The 14,390-nt window shown below is 49.7% G+C and overlaps 1 long non-coding RNA gene across 1 annotated transcript; it reads left to right on the top strand.

Annotated features, from left to right (window-relative positions):
• The first annotated feature begins 1,208 nt into the window (after positions 1-1,208).
• Positions 1,209-13,033, top strand: LOC141418525 (uncharacterized). Its single transcript, XR_012443154.1, has 4 exons — positions 1,209-2,379; positions 3,178-3,437; positions 3,932-4,556; positions 10,389-13,033. It is a non-coding gene; the product is annotated as an uncharacterized lncRNA (long non-coding RNA).
• The last annotated feature ends 1,357 nt before the right edge of the window (positions 13,034-14,390 follow it).

Raw genomic sequence — 14,390 nt, 5'->3', positions numbered from 1 at the left:
CCCTCCAAATCTCAGTGACTTATGCAATCAGATTTATTTCTCATGCATGTTAAAATCTAAATAAAATTTCATGCTGGCTTGGGAGAGGGTAGCTGAGACTCGGCTCCATGTGGACATCAAGGATCCACGCTTTTCTGTGTGGCCCCGAGTTTATCAATCCTCTGCGTCCACTTGGCAGAAAGAAAACGTGGAGGCTGACAGCCATTCTGAGGGGCCAGGCTTTGAACAGGCTCTCCTATCATTTTGCGCACTTTCTATTGGCCAGAACTCAGTCACATGATCATACCCACCTGTACAGGAGCCTGGGAAATGTAGTCCAGCTGTGCACTCAAGAAGCCAAAGAACCAGGGTGAGGTGGACTTGGTGTAGGGTGTGCAGCACTGGGCCTGGGAAGAAGGGGAACATTTTAGGAGTGATGTCTAAGCTCCAGCATACGCTGGAGGTATCAGGGTGCAGGGGAGGCGGGACAGGAAGGGCAGAGTGCAGACAGATGAATCAATGCCAGCAGCCACACAAAGCACTAAGAGCCGTGTGTGATGAGAAGAAAGCTCTGTGTATCTAGAGGCAAAAGGCAAACCAGGGTGACAACGTGACCACGGGGGCTGCATGAGGCAGAGCATGATCAGCTGGTTAAAGAATTTACCCCAAGACTAACTGAAGCCAGGAAGGTTTAGAAATTGAGGATCCAAGATGTATTTTTTAAAAAAAAATCTCCTGGCTAGTGGGATGGCTCAAGCAGTAGAAGACCTGCCTAGCAAGAGTGAGGCCCCGAGTTCAAACTGCAATACCGCCCCCCCCAATTAAAATTAAATAAAACCCTTTGAAATAGCAACATGTGAGAGTGAGCAGCAGAGGTAGAACTCACAGTGGCATCTGATACAAAGTGTCCCCCGTACATAAGGACAAGAGAGAGAATGAGGGTGTGACATTATGAAAACCAAAGGCAGACAATTTCACAGAAGCACATGTCTAATCCATTTTCTGTTACTATAACAAAATTCTAGAGACCAGGTAATTTATAAAAAATAGAAGTTTATTTGACTCTGGGCTCTCAAGTCTGAAGAGTCCAAGAGCTCAGTGCCAGCATCTGGCAATGGCCTTATTGCATTCTAACATGGTAGAGTATCACATAGCAACACAGAGCAAGTGTTCCAGCTCAAGCCTCCCTCCCTCTTCTCATGAAGCCACCAAGGCCATCACTGCCCCACCCTCACAACTTTATCTGACCTTAATCACTTCCCAAAGGCCCCGCCTCCAAATTCCATCAACCTGTGACTTTGGGCATCCAGTTTCCAACCGAGAAGTTCTGAGGCACAAACACTGAACCACAGCATTCTTCTAGATCAATGTGGAAAACTGTCAGAGAGGCAAAGAAAAGGAGTGCAAACCGCCCATGATTTTGGCATCAAGGAAGTCAGAGATGTGGGTAAGAGGACAAGAGGACAAGAGGGGAGGCGGAAGCAGAAAAGGTGGACAGCAGAGTTGAGAATTTTGGCTGTGACAGCAGGAGAAACTCAGGACCGTTCAGCAGAGGGTTTAATGTGTGCAATGAAGGTGAGTGTATGCGGGGGTTGTTTTCGCTTTTTGAGATAGGGTCTCCACATACAGCCCAGGCTGGCCTCAAACTCCACCTCCCCTACCTCCACTTCCCAAGTGCTGGGATTACAGGCATGCACTACCACACCTGGCATTGGAAATGTTTTCATTTTAAGATAAAAGACATCTTTCCTCAACATCTTGACACTTTCTAAGCACTTTGAAATTCAGAGAAAAGAGCAGAGAATACCAAATTTGCTAACTTAATGATTACTTATTAAACACTTCTTATGCAATAGGCATTTTAGACAAATGGGAATACAGTAGTGCCCCCCAAGTCCTTGCCTGTGATGAGCTCACATTCTAAAAGGGGAGACAGCTGGTTTACAGTCAGAGAAGGGGGGTGCAGCAGGCTCGGAGACGGGTGCATCTTATAAATTGCCCCGGGAAAGTCCTTGCTAAGGGGACTTTTGGACAAAGACCTGAAGGAAACAAAGCAAACCATTGAGCTCTGCCTGGGGAGGGATGTTCCAGAAAGAGCATGAGAACAAAGAATCTGAGTGAGGATAAACAGCCATGTGTATCAAGAGCAAAGACACCAGCCAGACAACACGGAGGAGAAGGATAACAGCAAAGATGAGGCCCAAGCAGGGACAGGAGGCCAGACATGTGGCTTTAGGGGACCTGATCAGGACTCCATCTTTGACTGTGAGTGAGACTGGGGGCACTGGAGAGATTCAAGCAGAGGACATGGCTGTGACTCCGGATTCGGTGTGACAGAACTGCAGCAGGAGATCTCTGAGTGGGCTGTGACAGACAGAGGCACGACTTGCAGCAGTCCAGGTGAGAGGGAGTGGGGTGGAGCTGGTACTGGGGTCGGTGATGCCCCAGGAAGGACATCTCCAAAAGGAAGAGGGCTTCCATCTGTCCTTTGGGTACTGAGTTCATGATGTTGTCACAAAAAAGAAGGATTTTAGGGCACATGGAGTAGAGATCAAGAAAGTCTATTATAAAGCAAAGGAAAGGTGAAAACATCGTACAGCCCAGACATGGGCTCAGGCACAGCTGACGACAGGTGCCACAGGCGCTCTGATGTCAGGGGAATTTATGGGGAAGGAGTGGGGGGTTGATGGGAATCTTCCCTGGGATGAGGGCTCCCCTTTGTTCTGACACCTCGTATGTCCCATCATTCTTGCTGTCACACTGTCATATCCATTGGACCTAGAGGTGTTCAAGCTTGGCCTGTTTGCTAAATGTGGAGACATAATGACACGGGTGCTTGGGCATCCCTTGAAACAAAGGATGGGTCCTGCCGGATGCTGCCCTCAAGACAGGTGCCCAACTTTGTGATGAGTACTTTCCTTTGTAAACACTTTTTGCACCCAGCAGAGTCCCCTTTTTCGCCAGGGTAAGTGTCTTTCTCTAAGATCTCTTTACTCATTTCTGAGCCTCGAATCATGCGGGCGAGCAGGTCAGAGCGAGAGGGATGCTGTTTTCCCGCTCCCCTTTTGGATTTGTACTAAATGCTGCAGCTTGTTGAGGGTGTAAGGCTCAAAGCAAAGAAAATCGTGCCTGTGTGTTCTTAATGAAGCCATTCATCAACATGGTGTCATCTTGGAAATCCTGGCTGCTGTTTTCCAGGCCTCAGCTTCCCTGACCTGTCCTGCCTCTGGACCGGGCGACAGGGTGGGCATGCACCCATTGTAGGAGAACCTTGCAGGCCGTGCCAGCTGGCTAGGCTGGTCCTTGGAGAGGATGGGGCCTGTCTGAGGAGAGTGACTCAACCTGAAGTGGTGCGAGGTACCATGCGTGCTCCAGCATGCTCCAGCCTCAGAAAAGCTCTGCTAGGTGGAAGAAGCCAGCGCAGAAGGCTGCACGTTGCTTGACTGCATTCGTGTGAGGTGTGCAGAATGGCTAAAGTCCTGCAGACAATGCACAGCTGGGGGGTCCCTGGGGGTTGGGGGAGGGAAGTGAAGGCCTCCTGGGTGGCGGGGGGGGGGATCCCCCATGGGAGGTGAAAATGTTCCAGAATTACAGGTGGTGGTTGCACTGTGACCACACTTAAGTCCACCAAATTGTTCACTGTAAATGGTTCGTTTCATCTTCTGTGAGTTTTGTTTCAACTTCTTTCTTAAGAGGCAGGGAATCTATGTAGCCCAGGCTGGCCTCAAACTCACAATCCTCCTACCTCTGCCTCCCCAGCGCTGGGATTACAGGCATGATTACAACACCCGGCTTTCCCTTCAATTTCGAAGGCAATATCACTGGTCTGAAAACCTGAAGAATGAGTTACCATTGACTACCTGGTGTTCAGTTTGGGAAGCTTTAGTTTGGCAGTGCCAGTCAAACATCCAGGTGAGACGGTCGTGTTGACGGAGCCATGTTGTCATTTTAGGATAAACACTGGAGATATGTGGGAGTCCCCGGCATATAGCTCATCTTTACATTGGGAAGTGGCTGATATCAAGTCTCTACTTCCTGGACGAAGATGACCACATAGAAATGGTGCTGTAAAAGACAGGCAAACGACTTTAGTGCTACACGTCCAAGTTTGTGGGCTGACATTCACGCCTTCTGCATTAGAAATGGCTCACCTCTTTAAACCCATCCAGGCATGACTGACCTGGAGCCAGGGCAGGGCCAGGCCTGTCCTGTCGGGACAGCCAGGCGGGCTGGACGGCTGCCGGGCTGCGGGCTCTTGCCTGTGTTTCTCTGCAGCCCCAGGAAACAAGAGCCAACCTGTCATCTTTTAACCACGACTGGTCTGCCATGCATCTTCAGTATTGTTTGCCGTCTGCTGCGACCTGTCAGCTGAAAAGCCAGAGGGAGCCACATCTGGTTTGCCAAACGAGGGAATGTGTCATGCACTGCAACAGCCTTCCGCTGGTGGTCACGGACAATTAACAAGCCATCCCAACCAACAGTGCTAACGATTCGATTCAAGCCCTCCCTGTGGCCGAGCACGCTGCTAAGGGCTTTGCGTTCCTCATCCCATTCTGTCCTCATGGCAAGCCTGTAAGGTAGGTATTATCGTTACAGAACCCCAGTTTTCCATGTGTAAGCAAACACAAAGAGGTTCAGTGATTTGCCAAAGGTCACACAGCAAGTAAATGAAGGAACAGGAGGTAAACTCAGATATGTCCCAATCCAAAACTCTGGAGGAATTCAAAAGAGGAAATGAACAGAAGCGTCCCCTCTCAACAGCTAGGTACTCAGTGGCTAGAGGAGGTGTGATCTGGGTTCTCCAAGTGACTACAAGCCTCCTCATCAGCCCTTTGCACAAGGATTGGCACATAATTGGTGCCTAAAGCTTGCTGAATGAATAAGCGATTGAGTGAATGAATAAGCACACAAAGGAAGGACACGCATGTGCACATTGCACTGTGCTTAGTCACTGGTGAGCCTTTGTCTGCAGCAGAGATAGGAGCTGTTGAAGGACAGGCCTCCTCTTACACTCCCTAACAATATTAGGAAGTGTGAAATACAAGTTGAAATACACAGACACTGGAGGCACACCACCTTTTCCTCTCAACGAGCTGTGAGACCTCAAGCAAGTCACTCCACCTCTCTGTGCTTTGATGTTTCTTTCTTTTTTTTTTTTTTAACTTCTTATTTTTTCTTCTATTCATATGTGCATACAATGTTTGGGTCATTTCTCCCCCCTTCCCCCACCTTGCTTTGATGTTTCATCTGGGAAACTAGAGAACAGTAATACCTGTTCCTTAAGGCTGTTTATCAAGGTAACAAGTAAAGACTGTGGTATACAGTAAGTGCTGTATAAACATTAGCTGAGTATCTATGGAGCCACAGAGAAAAAAGTCCCGGGCTGTTCCTGGTGGACAGGCACACGCCATTGTGAGCTAGGTGCCTACCACACTACTGCATTTGACCCTGACAATGAGATAGGTGCCACTGTTACCTGTTCTCCTGGTGAGAAGACTGAGGCCAGGAGATTGATTTAGTCACCAAGAAGTAAATACAGATGAAGGACAGGAACCAAGATAAGCTCCATGAACGCCAGGGCCACACCTGTTGTATCCGAAAACTAAAACCATTCTAGGTATTTCAATAGAAGGAATTTGATACAAGAAGTTGATTGCACAAATGCTACATCAGCTTGAGAAGCCACGCAAGAGCTGGTGGAGCTGCCTGGGCTTGGCAGTGGGGCTGGAGGGACCAGGGAGGAGGTGGTGTGTCACATGGTGCGTCAGAGCTGGGCTCATGCAGAAGGAGCCAGGAGCAGGGCTGCTGGCCAGCCAGGAGCTAATCTACAGAGCAGACCCAGCCCTACTAGAAGAAGCTCCACCCTTTGCCCCAACAGCCAATCTCCTGCCAGGCTCACATTATCTGGAAGCCTATTGGCTGGCAGTGGAGTCTGGGAAATGTAGTTTGCAGAGGAATTGTGGGCTTCATCAGAGGTCACACAGGAAAGACGGGAGGGAGAGGCAGAGGCCAGACGCCGACATCCCTGTGTCGACCCAGTCCTCTGGGAAGAATCCAGGCTGGATACACAAAGGCCTGGAGCCAACCAGTTGCTACAGGACAGGGCCAGTGTCAAAGGTGTCACATCAGAGGAACCACCCATGCTGAAGCTAGTTTCCCACTACCAGGATGCAAGTTCAAGGATGCCAGGCGGTCTGCCTTCTGGAGAGAGATGGGAAGTCCTGATTGTTGGGTTAAATTGACCACTTTTTAAATGTTGGCCAAGCTATAGCTTCAACTTGAAAAATCTGGAAATCAAACCCAGATGAGCGTGGGCCATCTTGTTGGGCCAAATCAAAGAAGTTAATCAAAGGTGATTTGGGGGTCACAAACAAGTCAAGAGGACCCAGAGCTAGCCTGACAGGGCTCACATGCTCAAGTTGGGCCATTTTGGGCCCAGCATGTGAAGGCCCTAGGTTCAATGCCCAGCACTGCACAAAAAAAAAAGAAAGGAAGTTAGTAGTAACCTGGTCTCCCGGCCAAGGGACACATTACCATTAGGGTAACTGGGTAAAGGCAGGCATGAACTTCAACTATATATTGAGATAGGGGCTTGCTGTGCAGCCCAGGCTGGCCTCAAACTCCTTCCTCCACCTCCCAAGGGCTGTGATTGCTGGAATTGCAGGCATGCACCCCCGTGCCCGGCTTTCTCGGTTATCTTGGCAACTAAGACTATTCCAAAATCAAAAGTTATTTTCAAAATGATGAAGCACCGTTGACCTCTTTCCAAAGATCACTGAGTTCATAGTGACAATAGAGAGAGAAAAAAAAAAAGTCATTTATCTACATCATAGCCAGCCATTATATGCCACCATGACTCCGGACATAGCAGCTGGAGGGAAAGCATCCATTCCAGCCTCATTCTTTCCCGAAGAATGCCAGCTCATCGAGGTGAGAGGAAGGAGAGCATTGGAATTTTTGCAACTCGAACTGAAACTGTTGATTCAGACCAAGATCATCGATGGCTGGTGCACCACAAGGTAAAAGGTTCAGGAAACGCTGTTGCCAAATCATCAGCCCATGGTGCTAGAGGAAGAAAAGTCTTCACAATGGAGGGGCCCAGCGATCGCCCTCGCTGCCTCAGTGGGCCAGCCTGACGTCCTGCCTCCATTGATGCAATGCAGGGCCGGGAAGAAGTGTGAGCTGTGTCCAGCCAGGCCTGGGCTGCCAAGGGACTGGTGCCTCGCTTACAGGAAGGACAGGCGCGGGGACATGTTCACTACACGTGTAGGCCGCAGGGAGGTGGAGAGCGCAGGGTTTCCACCATGAAGACAAGGACCTAGCTGCTTCAGCGAGCCAGTGGGATGCAAGGAGGGGAGGAGAGGCTGCGTGGAACTTCAAGAGACCTAGGAGACAGGCTCAAAGGCAAGGGGCTCTTCCACGGTTCCGGGGGCACTGGGAAGTGTGAGTATGGAGGACTTAGGTAACGATCAAGATTTGGAATTCGTTTTTGTTAGGTGACATAATAGCTCTGTGACCATATGAAGAAGCATCCCGTTTTGTTAAGGTGCACATGACTTGCTTAGGGATGAAATGTCACATTGACTGCAAATCCTATGAAATGCTTCAGCCAAAAAAACGGGGATAAAGCCATTCTGACTGAAAGCTCAGAATCGTGACTGCTGAGTGACGTGTGGGCACCCGCTCCAGGACTCACTGTCACTTCCTGAACGTTTGAAATTCTTCATAATAAAGAATAAAGGGCGCAGCGGCCCAAGTACCAGCGTGCCTGCCTAGCAAACATGGAGCCCTAAGTTCAAATCCCAGAGCTGCCAGGAAAAAAAAAAAGAACAAAGAACAGTACAGACTAAATGAGCACTCACTTATCCCACAAATCTTTACGGGTACCTACTGTGTGCCAGGCACTGACCTGGCACTGGTTTGTGGCAATTGGATTTTTTTTCAACAAAGGCTCTGTCTTCCTGGAATTACATCCAGTTAGAAAAGGAGGACATCAACAAATCAGAAAGCTGACGTATCACAGAGGAACAAGAGCACGGAAAAAATCAAAGCAAGAAAGTAAGGACAAGAATTGTCCCTATGAGGCAGATGTTGCTATTCTACTTGGGATGTCTGAGTAAGAGTTTTCTGGGGGGGAGAGGTAACATTTGAGTAGAGACTTTAGAATGTGAGACATGGGATACCTGGTGGAGGAACATTCGAGCATTAGGATATGGGGATAGCAAGTGCAAAGGCCCTGAGGCAGGTGCACACTTGTTATGCTCAGGAAGCAACAAGGAGTCCCTCAGGATCACGCAGAAATATTGGGGGATGGTGGTGGCTGAGCTGCCAATGGGAGTGGAGAGGGAGGATGGAGACAATGGGGAATTTGAAAGCCATTACACTTCTTACTTGGCACAGTGGAAAACAACACAGGAAGGAACACGAACAGACTTCATTTTTGTGAACAATGATTGGAGACTTCCAGACATGCAAACATCGAGAGAGCAGGATAATGGACGCCCAAGTGCCATCACACAGGTCCCAGGATGGTGACCCAGAGCCAGCCTCACTGCCTCCACGTGTCCCACACACTAGTGGGTTATTCTAAGGCAAACCCAAGCACCCCACCATCCCCTGCCTAAATATTCCCCCATATTTCTCTAAACACAGGGACCCTTTTAGAAACTCACAGCAAAACCATTCCCACACCTAAACCCTTACCTAAAGCTGGGTATGGTGCTTCACACCGTAATCCCAGCTACTCAGGAGCCAGACATCAGGAGGATCAGGTTTAAGGTCAATCCGGGGAATAAGTTAGCAAGCCTCCCGTCTCAACAAAACAGGCCCACAAGCTAGGTGTGCTTTTCATGCCTGCAATCTCGGCTACATGGGATGCCGTGTGTAGGAAGATCACAGACTGAGATAAAATGTGAGACCCTGCCTGAAAAATAACCAAAGCCGAAGGGCTGCTGAGGACGTGGCTCAAGTGATAGAGACCTGCTCGGCAAGCTCGAGGACCCAAGTTCAAACCCCAGTGCCACCAAACAAACTCTTTATTGGCATAAAATGTCTGTTTGGTGTTCAAGCGGCCCGCTGCCTCATCAGGAACCTCCACAGACTTTGCGTTGCAGAGCCCCCAGGATTCTCCTCCCTCTCCGTGTTGCAGTTTCTCTGATGAAAAAACCGGGTCATGGGATTTGCTGGTGACATCCCCATCCCTGAGCCTGTGTTCAGCTCTACCAGGGACCTGCCGAGACTCAGGCTCACGTCTTGCTTGCTTTGGTTTTGCGGGGACAAGAATACACCATATCAGCTGCTGGACCCCCACCAGCGGGCACAGTGTCCCCTTGTCCTTCCCCACTGACATTAGCAGCCATCAGTGTTTGCCTGATCGATGAAAGCATACAAGACCCAAAGCATGCAATCTTATTTTTCCTTCTTTTTTTTTTTTTGCGGGGGTGGGGGGGCGGTATTGGATTTGAACTCAGGCCTCGCACTTGCTAGGCAGGTAGCGTACCCCTTGAGCCAATCCCCAATCCTTTTGGGTTTTTTCAGCTTGCTTTACAGAGTCTCCTGCCTTTGCGTGGGTGGCCTTGGACCATGGCCCTCCTAGTCACACCTCCCAAGTAGCTGGGACAGCAGTGAGGCGCCACCATGCCCAGCTTCTTGGCTGAAGTGGAGGTCTCACTAATGTTTTCTTGTCAGGGCTGGCCTTGAACATCAGCCCTCCTGTCACTGCCTTCCAAACAGCTGGGATTACAGGCTTGAGCCACTGCTCCTGGCTGAAAAGTTCTGTCTTTCAGGACTAGAGATGAGGCTCAGCGGTACACCTTGTCTGGCTTCTGTGAGGCCCTGGATTTGATCCCAGCACCACCAAGAAAAGAAAACCTTTAATTTTCAAGTGAAATTAAAGAAATGACAATTCAAATACTCAGTTTTTCAAAAACAGTGCTATGTACATAGATCTTTAAAAAAAAAAAAAAAAGATTATCTTTCAGCAGACCAAGCCAGAGGAAGGTTTACGATTCTCCTTCCAGCAGCAGCCGGTGTTCTCAGGTCACTTACTCAGCAATTACGTAGCTTCAAAGGTGAGCCAGGCTCATTTAACACCCCATTGTCCAGGAGGACTTGGCCTAAATTAAATCCAGCCCCTCCCATTCTTTCTAAAAGCATAATCACCATTTAGTAGAGTCATTAGATTTTTGAATACACCCCTTTATAAAAAGCCATACAGCTAAGATAAAATTCTCCTTGACCACACACCCCATCCCTGTCCCTCCCTTCTCCCTGTCTCTCCAGAGGTAACTAATTTGATTTGTATTCCACTAGACTTTGTCTCTGCATTTATATAAATGGACATATATACCCCTCGAAATGTATTCTGTTGATTTGTAAGTTTTTTTTCTATAAATCATGTCACATTACAGGCATTGTTCTGCACCTCGTGTCTCCTCTCGGGTCCCACGTTGCTCCGTATTCGGTTGTTTTCTCTTACTGTAATAAAATACCTGAGGCTGGGTAACTTTACAAAGTGAAGAACTTCATTTGGCTCTTAGTTCTGGACGTTGGAGGGCACGACCCTGACTTCAGCAGGACTCCACGGCGGAATGGAAAGGCAGTGGTGATGGCACTTGATGGAGGAAGAGGTCACAGGTAAGACAAGAAGCCAGAGGGAGAGGAGGTGCCAGCTTTGCTCTTTTTGTAACGATGTCAGATGTTGCCGACTGACTCAGGGTCCCAGGAGAGAACTGCTTAACCCCATCTCAGGTCAGGGATCCCACTGATCTCCGACTAGGCTCTGCCTCTTAAAGGTTCCACACAGCTGGCAGAATGGCTCAGGTGGTAAAGCGCCTGCCTAGCAAGTGCGAGGCCCTGACTTCAATCCCCAGTGCTGCCAAAAAAAATTGTGAGCAAGGTTCCACCAATTCCAAACTGAGGATCAAGTTTCCCACACGTGGGTTTTGGGGACGCACTCAACCCGTAGACCAACCCTTGCAAATGCTGTCAGCCGTTCCTAAACACGGTACCCGCATCGCCCACTCCTCACCACGGTCCTGCACCTCCCTGCTCCGCTCCAGCCCCTCTGCTCTGATCTGTACTCTCAGCAACTCTTATAGAGTGAGTCTCGAGCTTTCAGTGGGACATCCCCAAAAGAACTGAAAGCAGAGACCCCCCTGTTATGCCCATATTCACAGCAGCCAAAAGGTGGAAAGGACTTCCTGTGCCAATAAACAAATGTGGTACATCCATGCCAGAATATTACTGAGCCCTGAAAAAAGAAGGACATAGCTGAGTGTGATGGAGCACTTCTGTAATCCCAGATCTTGTCTCAAAAAAGAACAAAATTCTGACACATGCTAAAAGGGGGACAAACCCTGAAGACATTATGGTAAGTGAAAGAAGCTGGACTCAAATGGCAAATGCTGTTCAATTTCACTCATCCAACACTCATAAAATAATGAATTCATAGAGACAGAAAGCAGAATGAAGTCAGGTGCGGCGGCTCACTCCTATAATCCTAGCTGTAAAGTAGGAGGATCGCGCGCCTGGTTGGCCTGGGCATAAGGCGTGACCCCCTCTCCAAAATAACAGGAGCAAAAAGGGCTGGAGATGTGGCTGAGGCGGTAGAGCACATGCTAGCGAGCACGAAGCCCTGAGTTCAAGCCTCAGTACTGCCAAAAAAGAGAAAGAAAGTAGAGGAGGGCTGGCGGGGCTGGCAGGGAGGACACACGGGAAGTTAGTGCTCGGTGAGCCGAGCCTCAGCATGGGAAGATGAGAAAGTTCTGGAAAAGGATGGTGATGGTGGCTGCACACGACAATGCGAATGTACCCAACGACAATGCGAATGTACCCAACGCCATTGAACTAACACTTAAAACCGTTAAAATGGCAAATCTCATGTTATAGATATCCTTGACTGCAATAAACAATACCTAAACATTTCTGCAGCCAGGTTACATCACTGCAAACCCCCTGCAAGCCCCACTTTGCTCTGACTCAAGACTAAAGTCCCTCACCTGCCCGAGGCCCTCCCCATGTTCCTTACCCCCTCTTACCTGTCTGACCCTCCCTCTTAACCTCCTCTCCTTCCCCTCCTCTCTGGACACATGGTCTCTCACTGTCCCTCAAAGTTACCAGGCCCCCTCCACCACAGGGCCTTTGCACATGCTGCTCCCACTGCCGGATCATTCTTGTCCCACTCCTTTCCTTCCTTTAAGTCCTGGCTCCTGGGTCTCCTTTCACATTATTTAAAATTCAGCCCCCTCTTTAATCTGCTGTGACCTGCATTTGTTTTTCTCCTTGGCAGTTATTATCCTTCTAGAAGATTCCTTACTTACTTGTGTACACGTAAAGGGTGTTCAGTAATGTTTCTGGCATGAATGACCTCGATGGCTGACTGCCTCTGGTCCCTTTTTGGTCCTGTCTCATCCTCTGCAGCTGTGGCAGGGTATCTGAAGTATGAGAACCAGAGGAAACAGGTGCTTAGAGTCTCTGCACCACAGAACCGGATCAGAGTGTTTTCCAGTCCCCACGGCACAACCTGACCCCCAGGGCAACGCTGCTGAGTTTGTTCCCAGGGCCAAGGCCCTGGGAGCCAGGCCAGTGGAAGAGAAAAATGGACAGGTGTGTGCTCAGAGCGGCCAGGTGAGCGCACGGTGCCGGCCTGGCTGTGTCGTGTGATCCGGGCTTGTGGTTGGATTTCTGGGAACCAAGGGAAGGCTGCCAAGCTTGGCAGGGGCCAGTGGCCTCCGTGGCTGACTGGCTGGGTGTGGGGAAGTCAGATGGGGGAGGCCTGGGTGTGTTGGGGACAGAGGCCCAACACTCAAGCACTGACTGATCACAGGGCCACGGGGCAGACGAGGGACACAGGCTGGGGGACAGGACGCTGCTCAGACCAAGTGTGGGCCACAGGGCCTGAGGGCCAGTCCAGCTGCCACTAGCACCAAGCCACCCAGCCCCAGCAGGAAGGGGACCCCAAGTGGCCCAGCCTTCCCGTTGCCTACTTTCTCAGAACCAGGAAACTGGCTTTTTATATTTCCTGATTTTTAAACATTGGCTCAAAAATGTGTAAAACAGCAGGTGATGTGGGAAAGTGTGGGACACTGGATCCCTCCTGTCCCCACACGGCCGCTTCTACTGGCTTCAGGCCTGCTCTCTGGGCTTAGCCACTGCCTGGGGAAGTTCCTGCCCCCTCCTGGTTTGTTTCCTTATCCGAACAATGGAAGTGAAAATAGAAACTACAGAGCTGGGCATGGTGGCTCACGCCTATAATCCTAGCTACTTTAGAGGGTGCTACTGGAAGGTCACAGTTCCAGGCCAGCCAGGGCAACCTTCTCTCTCTCTCTCTCTCTCTCTCTCTCTCTCTCTAAGTGGTACTGGGAATTCAGGGCTTCATACTTGCTAGGCAGGTGCCCTACCACTTGAGCCATTCCACCAGTTTTATGGTAAAACTTCTCAAGACCCCATCTCAATCAATAGCTGGGTGTGGTGGTACACACCTGCCATCCTGAGCTACTGTGTAAAATATAATAGGAGTATGCAGTCCAGGCTGGCCCTATCTCCAAAATAACCAGAGCAAAGAGGGCTGGAGGGTCACTCGAGTGATAGAGGGCCTGCCTCACAAGATCAAAGTCCTGAGTTCAAACCCCAGTACCAACAACAGCAAAAAAAGGAACTCTGTGTAAGATTATCTGGGAATTGAAGACTTAGCAAACGGTACCCTAATTCAATCCTGGTAGTAGCAGTGGGGGAGAAGGGCCCTGGGGAATGTTGGGGAGAGAAGGAAAATAGCAAAAGGGACATTTGTGACCTGGTGGCAGAAAGAGCCAGAAGACCCAGGGACCAACCTCTGCTCAGTGATGTGAGATGAGAACTCCGTCCACCAAGCCAGACCTGGTACCTGGAGCCTCCAGACCTGCAGGTGGCACTGCATCCCAGGTGCTCTTTAACTCTCTCAAGAGGTGGCACATCACCCAGGACAGTGTCCCACTCTCTACTCACCCACGCTGTGGCCAGTTGAGCCTGACCGTGGGGCTTGACTTTTGTGCTTGGTGCAGTTTACCTTCTTAGTTTGGGGCCAGATCGTCCAGTCTGTCACTATTGCATGAGCAGATGTCTTTCTGTCCCTTCTTTTGTAGTTTGCATAAAGATTTCGTCAGAATCACCTAGGAGTGTTCTGGGTGCAAGCAACAGAAGCCCCGAGACAGCTTAGCTGGAAGGAAATGTGTAGCTTGGGGACCTGAAGTGCCAGGGGGCAGTGCTGACGCAGGGGTGCACTAGGTGGCCAAAAGGGCATACCAGGGCCTCGGCTCTCTTGCCATTTCTTGGTACTCTTTTCTTTTCCTTCTTTTTTTCCCCTCCTTTGCTGGGGAAAGTACCCTCTGAGCTGTATCCTCAGCCCTAGGATTCATCTTACACAGCCTCTTCCT

Source organism: Castor canadensis, chromosome 17, assembly GCF_047511655.1.
Source record: "Castor canadensis chromosome 17, mCasCan1.hap1v2, whole genome shotgun sequence".
NCBI classification, from domain to species: domain Eukaryota; kingdom Metazoa; phylum Chordata; class Mammalia; order Rodentia; family Castoridae; genus Castor; species Castor canadensis.
This window is presented reverse-complemented; position numbering and strand designations above follow the sequence as displayed.